We start from the raw sequence: 10427 nt of genomic DNA, 5'->3' as shown, positions 1-10427 counted from the left end.
ACAGCAATGTTGAAGGCACTCATCCAAAAAGGCTTCTAAGGCTTTGGAAGATGAAGCTTCCAAATTGCATTTACATCATCTTCACTTTGGCTATGTGGCTAACTACAGGGAGAAATTTGAAGTTTTCTCTGAGTCACATTCCACTCTTGGTGACTTTGTGGTCAATCCATGTAGTGTTCTCAGCAACCATAAGGAAATGCTTTCCCATTTCCTCCTCCTCCTCCTCTTGTTGTCGTGGTTGTCTTCCTAGTCTACTCTACAACTCCAGCATTTTGAGGGATTTCCCAACCAATTCTAACCAGGTCTCAACCCACTTACCTTTCTGAGGTCAGCCAAGGGCAGCTAGATAATAACACCTTGCTAGATGTGAGAAAGGTGTAAACTCACTAATTCCAATAAACATAAAGACACCTAATTTTACACTGACAGGCAAGCATCTACACCCATTTTTTTTCTTCCATTCAGTCATGTCTGATTCTCAGAAACCACCTGGACAAGACCCTGCAAGTTTTTTGGCAAGGTTTTTCAGAAGGGGTTTGCTATTGCCTCCTTCCTAGACTCCCTAGGACTGTTCTGTTCAAGAATGTCTTGTTTGTGGAAGTGCTAGGTATCAATAGATCTGCTCCTTTGAATGTAACCAATACTTCTACAATAAGAAACCAATGCTGGGTTTGAGACAATTTGCAAAATTTATGTTGAGGCCCAAAGACTTCAGTTGGATATAAATATAATCATTCTGTCAGTGGAATCTGCTTTGTCCATTATTTTATTTTATTTTTTGACAATGGCTGTTAATGCTGCCCACTCACCTATAAACACACACAAGCACATACTACCCAGTGCCCTGGGATTAAATAGGTTTGGTCATTGTAATCACCTCAAAATGCTATTCTGTGAACACAAATGCTTCTGTGGCCACTTGTCAGGCAACAAGCAAAACAAGGAAGGAAAAGTTTCACAGCTAATAGGGAACACAACCCAGAAAACTTGTTGGGAGAATTTATCTCCACCCATTTAGCAAGGAAATATCATGAGGGCTTTTTCAATGGTTTGAGTTTCTAGCAAATTCTCTTGTTGCTGGGAAAGCAAGCCTGCTAATTTGCATAAACCAAGATAATTTTGCTCTGTACCGATTGTAGCTGTGTGCATACTTTGAAAATTTGTTAAAGCATCCTGATTTATTTTTTCAAAACTGAAAAAAAGGTATTTTTGAAAGTCACATTAACTCTGAGGAATTAAACTCCTTAAAGTAGCAGCATATTTTTAAAATTTAGAAAATGAATTGGCCTGGTTTAATGAATGGCAGAGATGTGTTATGCTTATGTAAAGCCTAAAGCATTTCTTCTGAATTATTTTTGAAGGAGGCATAGACCTTGTGCTTATAATCATCCCTGCTTAGATAATTTAATATTTTAAGATTGTTTGTTTGCATATCTTTTAGAACAGGGGTCCCCAATCTGTGGGCCATGGTCCACTAGTAGGCTGTGAGGGGTTTGCAACTGGGCTGTGGAAACGGCTGGTGAGTGCGCATGTGCACATGGACATCCTCATATGTGTGAGCAGTGGGAGAATACATGCACACACACTCCATTTGCATGAGCGACAGGAGCACATGCATGCTGCTTGTGCAAATAAAGGTGCATCCGCATGTGCTTGCCGACCGCTTGCACGAACTATCTCCTCCCCCCTCTCTCCCCCACCGGTCCACAAAGCTGGAAACATTGGAGAACTTTGTCAAGCATCTCTAGCTAGTTGAAATATACTATCTCCTTAAGGACTGTATAACTAAGTAGAAATAACTTAAGTAACATTAATATGGTTCGTAATTTCCATGGATATTATCACTGTAATCTTTACTCCAACTCAGAGGTGGTATTCAGCAGGTTCTGACCAGTTCTGGAGAACCAATAGTGGAAATTTTGAGTAGTTCGGAATACCACCTCTGACTGGCCCCAGCCCCATCTATTCTTTGCCTCCCGAGTCATAGCTGATCTAATGGGTTTTCTTTTGTTACCCTGCACAGCAGAACAGATCTGGAAAGCAGGTTAGTGGGGTGGGGAGAGAATGGGGATTTTACAGTATCCTTCCCCTGGAGTAGGATGGGAATGGGGATTTTACAGTATCCTTCCCCCGCCACGCCCACCAAGCCATGCCCACAGAACCGGTACTAAAAATTTTTTGAATCCCACCACTGCTCCAACTCTGTACATAATTTCCACATTGCTATATAGTGCTGTGTTAATAGTGACTTCCCTGACACCATTTAGTACATTTGTGGCTTTCTGGTTAACCAGCGGGCTGCTATTCAACTGGGGGAGATCTTAAACAGAAAAAGTGGTAGAGATTTTTCTACTTTGATTTTTAGAAGCTCTTTGCATAATTTTGAAACCTTCTTATAGCATAGTAACCAGGAGTGTATGAGTCCTAGTCCAGTTTAGGCATAAAAGCCATCTGGGTGATTTTGGACTACCTCCCCTCTCTCAGCCCAACACAACATGGTTGCTGTTGTAGGGAATAGGAGAAGGAAATAATATTAGATGTATTCTCCACCTTTAGTTGTTTATTAAAAAATAAAACAAGGTATCAATCAACCAATTAATTAGTATGGGGAGCTTAAACAGTAGAACAAACTCCCGGCTTTTCTTTTGGGTTTAATGGAACAAGACTTGGAAAACAATTTGAGAACTCTGATGTTATATATGTTGACGGTGGCAAGACTACTCTACGCACAGAAATGGAAGGTCACCTTGATCCCCACAGTGGATGAATGGGTACAAAAACTGATGGAGTTAGCAGAGATGGCTAAATTGACTGCTTTGATTAAAGAAAAAAAACACACAAATACCTTCATTTCTACTTGGTAACCCAGGGGGTCTCCAAACTTGGCAACTTTAAGACACAGCATAGCTGGCTGGAGAATTCTGGGAGTTGAAGTCCACAAGTCTTAAAGTTGCCAAGTTTGGAGACCTCTGGTAACCACATCTGGCCTTTGTGCTTGAGGTGGAAAAAAATGAAACTTTGATTTTACCAATTAGATAGATATGTTGTTATCGAAATAGCTAGTTTCTATTATTATGAAAAAGTAAAAAGTCGAGGGTAGATCTTAATTCCTTATTTTACTGCACCAGAGAGTTGGAAGTTAATGCCTTTTTTTTTTCTTGCTTTCCTCCACGATCCACTTCCCCTTTTTCTTTCCTAATTTCCCTAATATTTGCTTTTGTATTCTCTTTGTATGTCATATTATACATTAATAAAACTATTTATTTAAAAAAGATAGTAAAGAACAGGCAACCAGCAGCGGTGTATGGAAGGTGATGAAACTCAGGGGTAGAAATCTGAATGTCAGGTCAGGACGAAGAAAAACGATGTTTCCTAAAGGGAAATACTGCTCGACAATTGGAACAAACTACTTGAAAAGGTGGTGGCCTTTCCTTTACTGAAAAGACTAGATGATCACCTGTCAGGGATGCTGAAGTATTAGCTTTCTTCACAGAGGTGCGGTGTGCTCTAAAGTCCCTACCAACCCTTGGATTATATGATTCCTTTTCTTTCATAGCTTACTAATTATGCAGGGAGTGGACATCTGAATAAGATGTATACAAACTAGATGAACTGGTACAATGTGGCTAACTACTTAATAAAGTAATTACTAATTTCTGTACTTAAAGAGTCTGATCTGGTCATACACGTGGAAGGATAACTGACACCCCGGATTTACTGCAACACATCCACGGAAACAGTCTTGCCAAGAAGAAGGCCTGTATTGGTCAAAGCCCATGTTCTGTATTAATCCTGGATTTGTGTTCCTTTACAAAAAAAATATTACTCACGTGTGCAAGATATGAATCCCCACAGGAATGTAGAAAGAGGACACTACAGTATACTATATGTATGCATAAAAAGTAGAGTACAATTGACAGTTTGTTGATATTTCATCCCAGGCATTGTGGCCACTAGTGTAGCAGAGGTGGTATTCAGCAGGTTCTGACCAGTTCTGGAGAACCGGTAGCGGAAATTTTGAGAAGTTCAGAGAACCGGCAAATACCACCTCTGACTGGAGACTTCACAGTATCCTTCTCCTGCCACGCCCACCAAGCCACGCCCACAGAACCGGTAGTTAAAAAAAAAAATTGAATCCCACCACACATTTTACAGAACAGGAAGTTCCTTGTTATTCACCCTGCTGAGAAAGAAATCCATGTTATTTTGTAGTTCTTGGAATGATCAAGAGTCAGATAGGCGTCCTAAATTAACCTACCTCAAAATGAAGTATTTCTCTCTCTCCCTCCCTCCCTCCCTCCCTCTCTCCTCCCCCCTCCCCATTTCCAGCCTCACTAATTGGAAAAAGAAAATCAAGTGACCCTGGAGAATCAGTCAGGCGTTTTGACAGAACTGAGTTATATTCTGGTTAAGACTTAATGACCTTTGCTATACTGTACATCTCACTTTGTGCAAGATTTCATCAGTGAAATAAGTAATTATAATACTGTTCCATCTGATTTATGATCTGTTCTTTTTCACAATACACTATGGTATTTGACTCTGCACCATTTATGTCAGGCTTAGGCCGATCTGTGAGATTTAGGAAGTTTCCTACAACAACTTGCAAATATATTGCCTTATCAGTATGTTCCAGCATCATCTTGAGCTATGAATCCATCTGACTTTTAACATATTTCTCAAAGACGAATTACCTCCATCTATATATCTTCGGTAATATATATTTGTCTCATTCCAGAATTTCAGGGCTAAGACCGATCTTCAAAATGGTGGTTCTAAGTGAAGACTCATGTACTGTATAAAGAGAAGTGACTCAGAGCTGGTTTTTCAACTACAATATGAGTTGGGCTTCTTGCCAGCTCTGCAATGTGAGGTGACACAGGTTTATACCAGTCAACTAAACATAGGAGTTATCATCACTCTGAACTTTTCTTTCATACAATTACCTCATTTTGTTTTTATGGATGGGCCATGTGCATTTAACCAGTCATCCATCACGGGGCTTTCTACCACCACCACCCTCGATACTAATAGAAACAGGAAATAGGATTTACTATTGCTAACATTGCTAATACTGAAGGTGTCAGACAATAAGCTTTGTGTACAGTCAGCTTCTTTAAGAATCCCAAAGATCTGTTTTCTTGGGGAGAGGGGAAATTGTTAAATTCAGGCTGAAATATCCAAAGTGGCCTCACTTCCCATATTGTGAATATAGGAAGCATTTACGATATCTCTTCCCAAGAAACTTCCTGTTATCTTGTATCCCCTCAATAAATCAGGAAAACTCTACTACTGCCATAGAAGCTGTTCTTAGCTAGCCTAATCCTGTCTCTTTCTTCTGTTCTCCAATTGCTTAACCAACCCGACAATGCAATCCTACAATTCTGTTTTTTACTGCTGAGGTAGGTCTTGAATTCTCAGTCTCCTGGTTTCTGGTCTGATGCCACTACACTAAACTGACTGACCTACACAGAACTTAATCCTTAATCCTTGTGCTTATATCGTGGTCTTTAGATTCTTTGTATAACCTGACCATTCCATCAGCAATGTCCCAATATTCACTCCATTTCATTCCTCTTTTGCCCGAATTATATCAAACTATTAATTGTAGAAGGATTAATGAAGAGATTGTGTTTTTTTCCCCTTTTCCCTCCCCATCATTTTTCCTCTCTTGTATGGTGGTTTCAATTCTAAGTCTGCAGTGAATTAGTCTGAATTCCCAGGAGGAAGGGCTGCTTTCCAGTGGGCAAAGCTGCAGCAGAGCTTGGAAAGTTTGGTCAGAAGGAAGAGGATTAAAGCAGCTTCTTCCTAGTTCTAATTCTCAGAGTGTATCTACAGTGATGGAAATAGCTGCTTTGCTCTGGCAAGATTCTGTCTGAAGATGTGATGGCCTCGTTGGAAGTTGGTTCGAAGGAGGAAGATGAACCGCAACTGGATGGGGATGACATGAATCCCCAGGAATGTCCTGAGAGTCCAGGGGCTGAGGAAGACACAGTCCCAGGCCAGTTTGTCATTGGGGGGAGTACTTGATTGGATGGTCAGCTGCCTGCACTAGAAAAAGAGGGGGAGGATTGGATGCCAACAGTTAGCACTGATGAGCATCAGTATACAGCTTATGATGAGGAAGAGCTGCCACCTCGTTTCATCCATGGGAGAAAAGAGCAGAGTGTAGGGAAGCACAGAAGAGCTCAGCAAGGCTACTTGTGAGGAAATATCCTTGTCCCTCCTAAAAATTCCCCCCACCTGATTAGGGCTGATTTAACCAGGCACAAGGGAAGGGGTGTTGGTCGGGAACAATCATTTGTGTCTGCAATGCATGCAGTCTCTTTATTTATTTATTTATTTATTTTATTTATTTGATTTGCCAATTGTTTACAAGATAATAAGTATAAGTGTATACATAGTTGTGGAATACATGAAATGGGTACATATAAGAAAATAAAAGAAGAATAAGAGAAACAATAGGACAGGGACGGTAGGCACGTTGGTGCGCTTTATGCACGCCCCTACAGACCTCTTAGGAAAGGGGTGAGGTCAATAGTAGACAGTCTAAGGTTAAAGTTTTTGGGGTTTGGGAAGAAACTACAGAGTCGGGTAGAGTATTCCAGACATTGACCACTCTATTGCTGAAGTCGTATTTCCTGCAATCAAGTTTGGTGCGGTTAACTTTGAGTTTGTATCTATTGTGTGCTCTTGTGTTGTTATGGTTGAAGCTGAAGTATTCATTGACAGGTAGGACATTGCAATGTATGATTTTATATACCATGCTTAAATCAGACCGAAGACGGCGTAATTCAAGGTTTTCTAGTTCTAGAATTTCAAGTCTGGTGGCATAAGGTATTCTACAACCAGTAGAGGAGTGGAGAACTCTTCTTGTGAAATATTTCTGGACTTTCTCAATTGTGCTAATATCAGATACGTAATGTGGGTTTCAGACTGATGAACTGTATTCGAGTATTGGTCTAGCAAATGTTTTGTATGCTCTGGTTAGTAGTGTGATATTACCAGAGAAAAAGCTACGTAGGATTAGGTTAACAACTCTTAATGCCTTTTTGGCTATGTAGTTGCAGTGGGCTCTAGCACTTAGATCATTAGAGGTGAGTATTCCAAGGTCCTTTACAGAGCTTGGGTCATCAACAAGATCTTGACTATTCAGCTTGTATTTTATTTTCTGATTTTTTTGCCAATATGTAAGACAGAGCATTTATTTGTTGAGATTTGAAGTTGCCATTTGTTTGACCATTCTGATACATAGTCAAGATCTTTTTGTAGGGTAGCAGTATTGTCTGTGGTATTGAACAGCTTTACATCATCAGCGAAAAGAACACAATTGCTCTTAATATGATCACAGAGGTCATTTATGTAGAGTATGAAGAGAGTTGGTCCTAGAACACTGCCTTGGGGACACCACTATTGACAGGTACAGAATTTGATAGGACGCTCCCAATTTTGACCATTTGTTGTCTGTTTGACAGGAATGTTTCTATCCAGTTATTCAGTTGTCCAGAGATACCATAGGATTTTATTTTTAGGAGTAGTTTGTCGTGTACCACTGAATCAAAGGCTTTACAGAAGTCTATGTAGATTGCGTCTATTGCTTTGCCCTGGTCGAGTTGTGTCGTCCATATGTTTTTGCAGTGTAAGAGTTGCAGATTACAGGATAGTTTTTTTCTGAAACCAAATTGTTTATTGGAGAGTAGGTTGTTTGTCTCTAAGTGGAGGATGATGGATTGGTTAATAATTGATTCCATGACTTTACAGGTGATGCAGCATAAGGAGATTGGTCTGTAATTTTCAACTAGGCTTGGGTCTCCCTTTTTGAAGATGGGGATGACTGTGGCTTGTGACCATAGGTTAGGCAAGGAGCTGGTCCTGAAAGATTTTTCAAAGATTATGCTTAGAGGTTTGGCTATGGCAGTGGATAGCTTTTTAAAGAAGTAGGCACATATTCCATCCGGTCCAATAGATAGAGATGGTTTTAGATTGCGTAGTGCTTTGACTTCATGAACTTTGACTTCATGAACTTTGGTACTGGCATTTTGGATGTCGGATCTTGCTTTGGCTTTGTGGGCTTTGGACCTTGTTTTGTGGACTTCAGACCTTGTTCTTTTGGACTTTGGATCCTGCCCTGTAGATTTCAGATCTTGCTCTTGCCTTGTGGAATTTGGATCCGGCTCTGTGACCTTTGAACTTTGCTCTTACTTTGAGGATATCAACTTTGTCCTTGAACTCTGCTTTTGCTGATTGTGGGTGGCTGCCCTCGGGGAAGTTGGGGCTGAGCTTTATTAGTATAACTGTGGAATAGTTTGGGGGTTGTCACATTGCTTTGGAAAACTACTTGATTTACGTATAGTTGTGCAGTAAACATACAATGCCTGCGTGATTCGAGTCAGAACAATAGGTGAAGAACACTAAAGGAAACTATTCAGACACTACTCCATATGTCATTCTTGATTCCTGGGCTCTGACAAAGTTTGCAGGTTAGGAAATTTTTTAAAAATTATTGATTATACATGTTTGGCTCTGGGAATCCTTTTTTTCTAATCTTGGATGACGAGGCTGATATAAATAATCATAACTATAGTGCATAATAAACAGGCAAGACTGGAAGCTTCAGATCTGCAGCTGCTTGAAGATCAGCTATTATACCCCATTTCTTTAAAATATAATCATTTTTTAAATATTTATTGGTGCATAATGAGCGCATATTGGACAGGGAGTAGCAGTGTGGTTGCAGGCTCCAATGATGTTAACATCATAATGTGTAAAGATGGGGTGAGGTCACACCACCATTCATTCTGTGGTACCATGTGATGGTGGAATCCTAGCAAAGCACAGCAAGTCCTTTTGTTACAGTAAATTGAGAATGCACCGAATGAATTTAGTTTATTAATAATGCTTATTAAGAAGCCATTTCCCTTACCCATTTCTATGTTTTATAAAAGGCTTAATGGCTCATCTGCAATTCCTCATATTCCCAGTACAATGTGCTCCATCTGTCTCATGTAAACACTGAACGAGGACCAATTACACATCCCTGGATCAAGAACTGAAGAGACACTTCAGTGAAAATGAAGAGAAATGTTGAAACAGGAGAAACAAAGAAATATAATGTCCCTCCTCATGCTTACAAAAAACCTATTGCAGGTCTGGAAGACATCTGCAGCTGCTAACAGTTCTAGACAGAGCGAGGAAGCATCATTTCAATTAAAGGCAACAAACTGCACTAAAATAATAATAAATTCTGTGTGAAAATTGGAAACTATTCCTCTGCTCTCTACAAATTATTGAATTTGTACAAATTACAAATCACCTTCCGGAAGTGAAGGTGAAATCCACAAAGTCACTTTGATTATATAATTATATAATTTTTATATAAAATGTATGTGTGTGTATATATATATGTGTGTGTGTGTGTGTGTGTGTGTGTGTGTGTGTGTGCGTAATTTTTGTTCATTAAGTTTGCTTCTATAAATGCTACCTTGAATCCTCATTTCTTGCCTTGTTACAAACTATATTTTGTAGAATATTTTTAGAGGACTCTGGGAGCCAGAAAAAGGTGACTGTAGAAAGAGGATCACTCGGCAGGATTTTAATGGTATCGTCAAACCAGTAAGTATTTTTATTTATTTATCAGTGCTTTTGAGTCAGTGTTGACAAGCAACTGTCTTGACAAGTCCCTGAAATTTTCTTTGCAAGGTTTTTCAGAAGTGGCTTGCCATTGCTAGTTTCCTAGGGCTGAGAGCGAGTGACTGGCCCAAGATCACCTAGCTGGCTTTGTGCCCAAAGCAGGCTAGAATTCATGATTTTCTTGTTTGGATCTGACACCTCAACCACTACATTAATTGGTTCTCTCACAAGTAATTTAGAATCAAATAAAAAGAGTTATTCTTGAAACATAACAGTCTGAGATACTTAATTCCAGTTGAAGCATTTCAAATGTTTAAGACCAAAATGCTACTGCTCCTATCATCATCATCATCATCATCAATCATCATCATCATCATCATCATCATCATCATCTCCTGTCAACACTAGGTTTTGCAGGGCTATCCCTCAACATTTGTTCTTTGAATGTAAGGACCGTTGCATCACATACATTCATGTGAAGTTGCAACCAATTGAACATGCTTTTCACCAGACCCATGTCACCAGTCATGCTTCCCAGTGCAATGAGTTTGATGTTTCTACAAACTTATGGTCGGCTCATCTCACATTGTAAACTAGCTAAATCACACCGTTTTCATCCTCTGAACAGCTTAGCTTACATTTTCTCTGTGCAAAAGATCCCAGATTCAATTCACGGTATTTTCAAAACTTGGCAGTAATTGGTTTTCCCTGTGTGCTGGAAAATGACATGGATGGAGAACTTCTCAAGGTTTAGAAAGGCTAATTTTATGGTTTTCTTGTAATCAGTGCTGGCTTTG

This window comes from Notechis scutatus, chromosome 1 (assembly GCF_049901735.1).
Source record: "Notechis scutatus isolate UNSWTSFEM ecotype Mainland chromosome 1, rNotScu1.2, whole genome shotgun sequence".
Classification (NCBI taxonomy): domain Eukaryota; kingdom Metazoa; phylum Chordata; class Lepidosauria; order Squamata; family Elapidae; genus Notechis; species Notechis scutatus.
Note: the sequence above shows the minus strand (reverse complement) of the source record.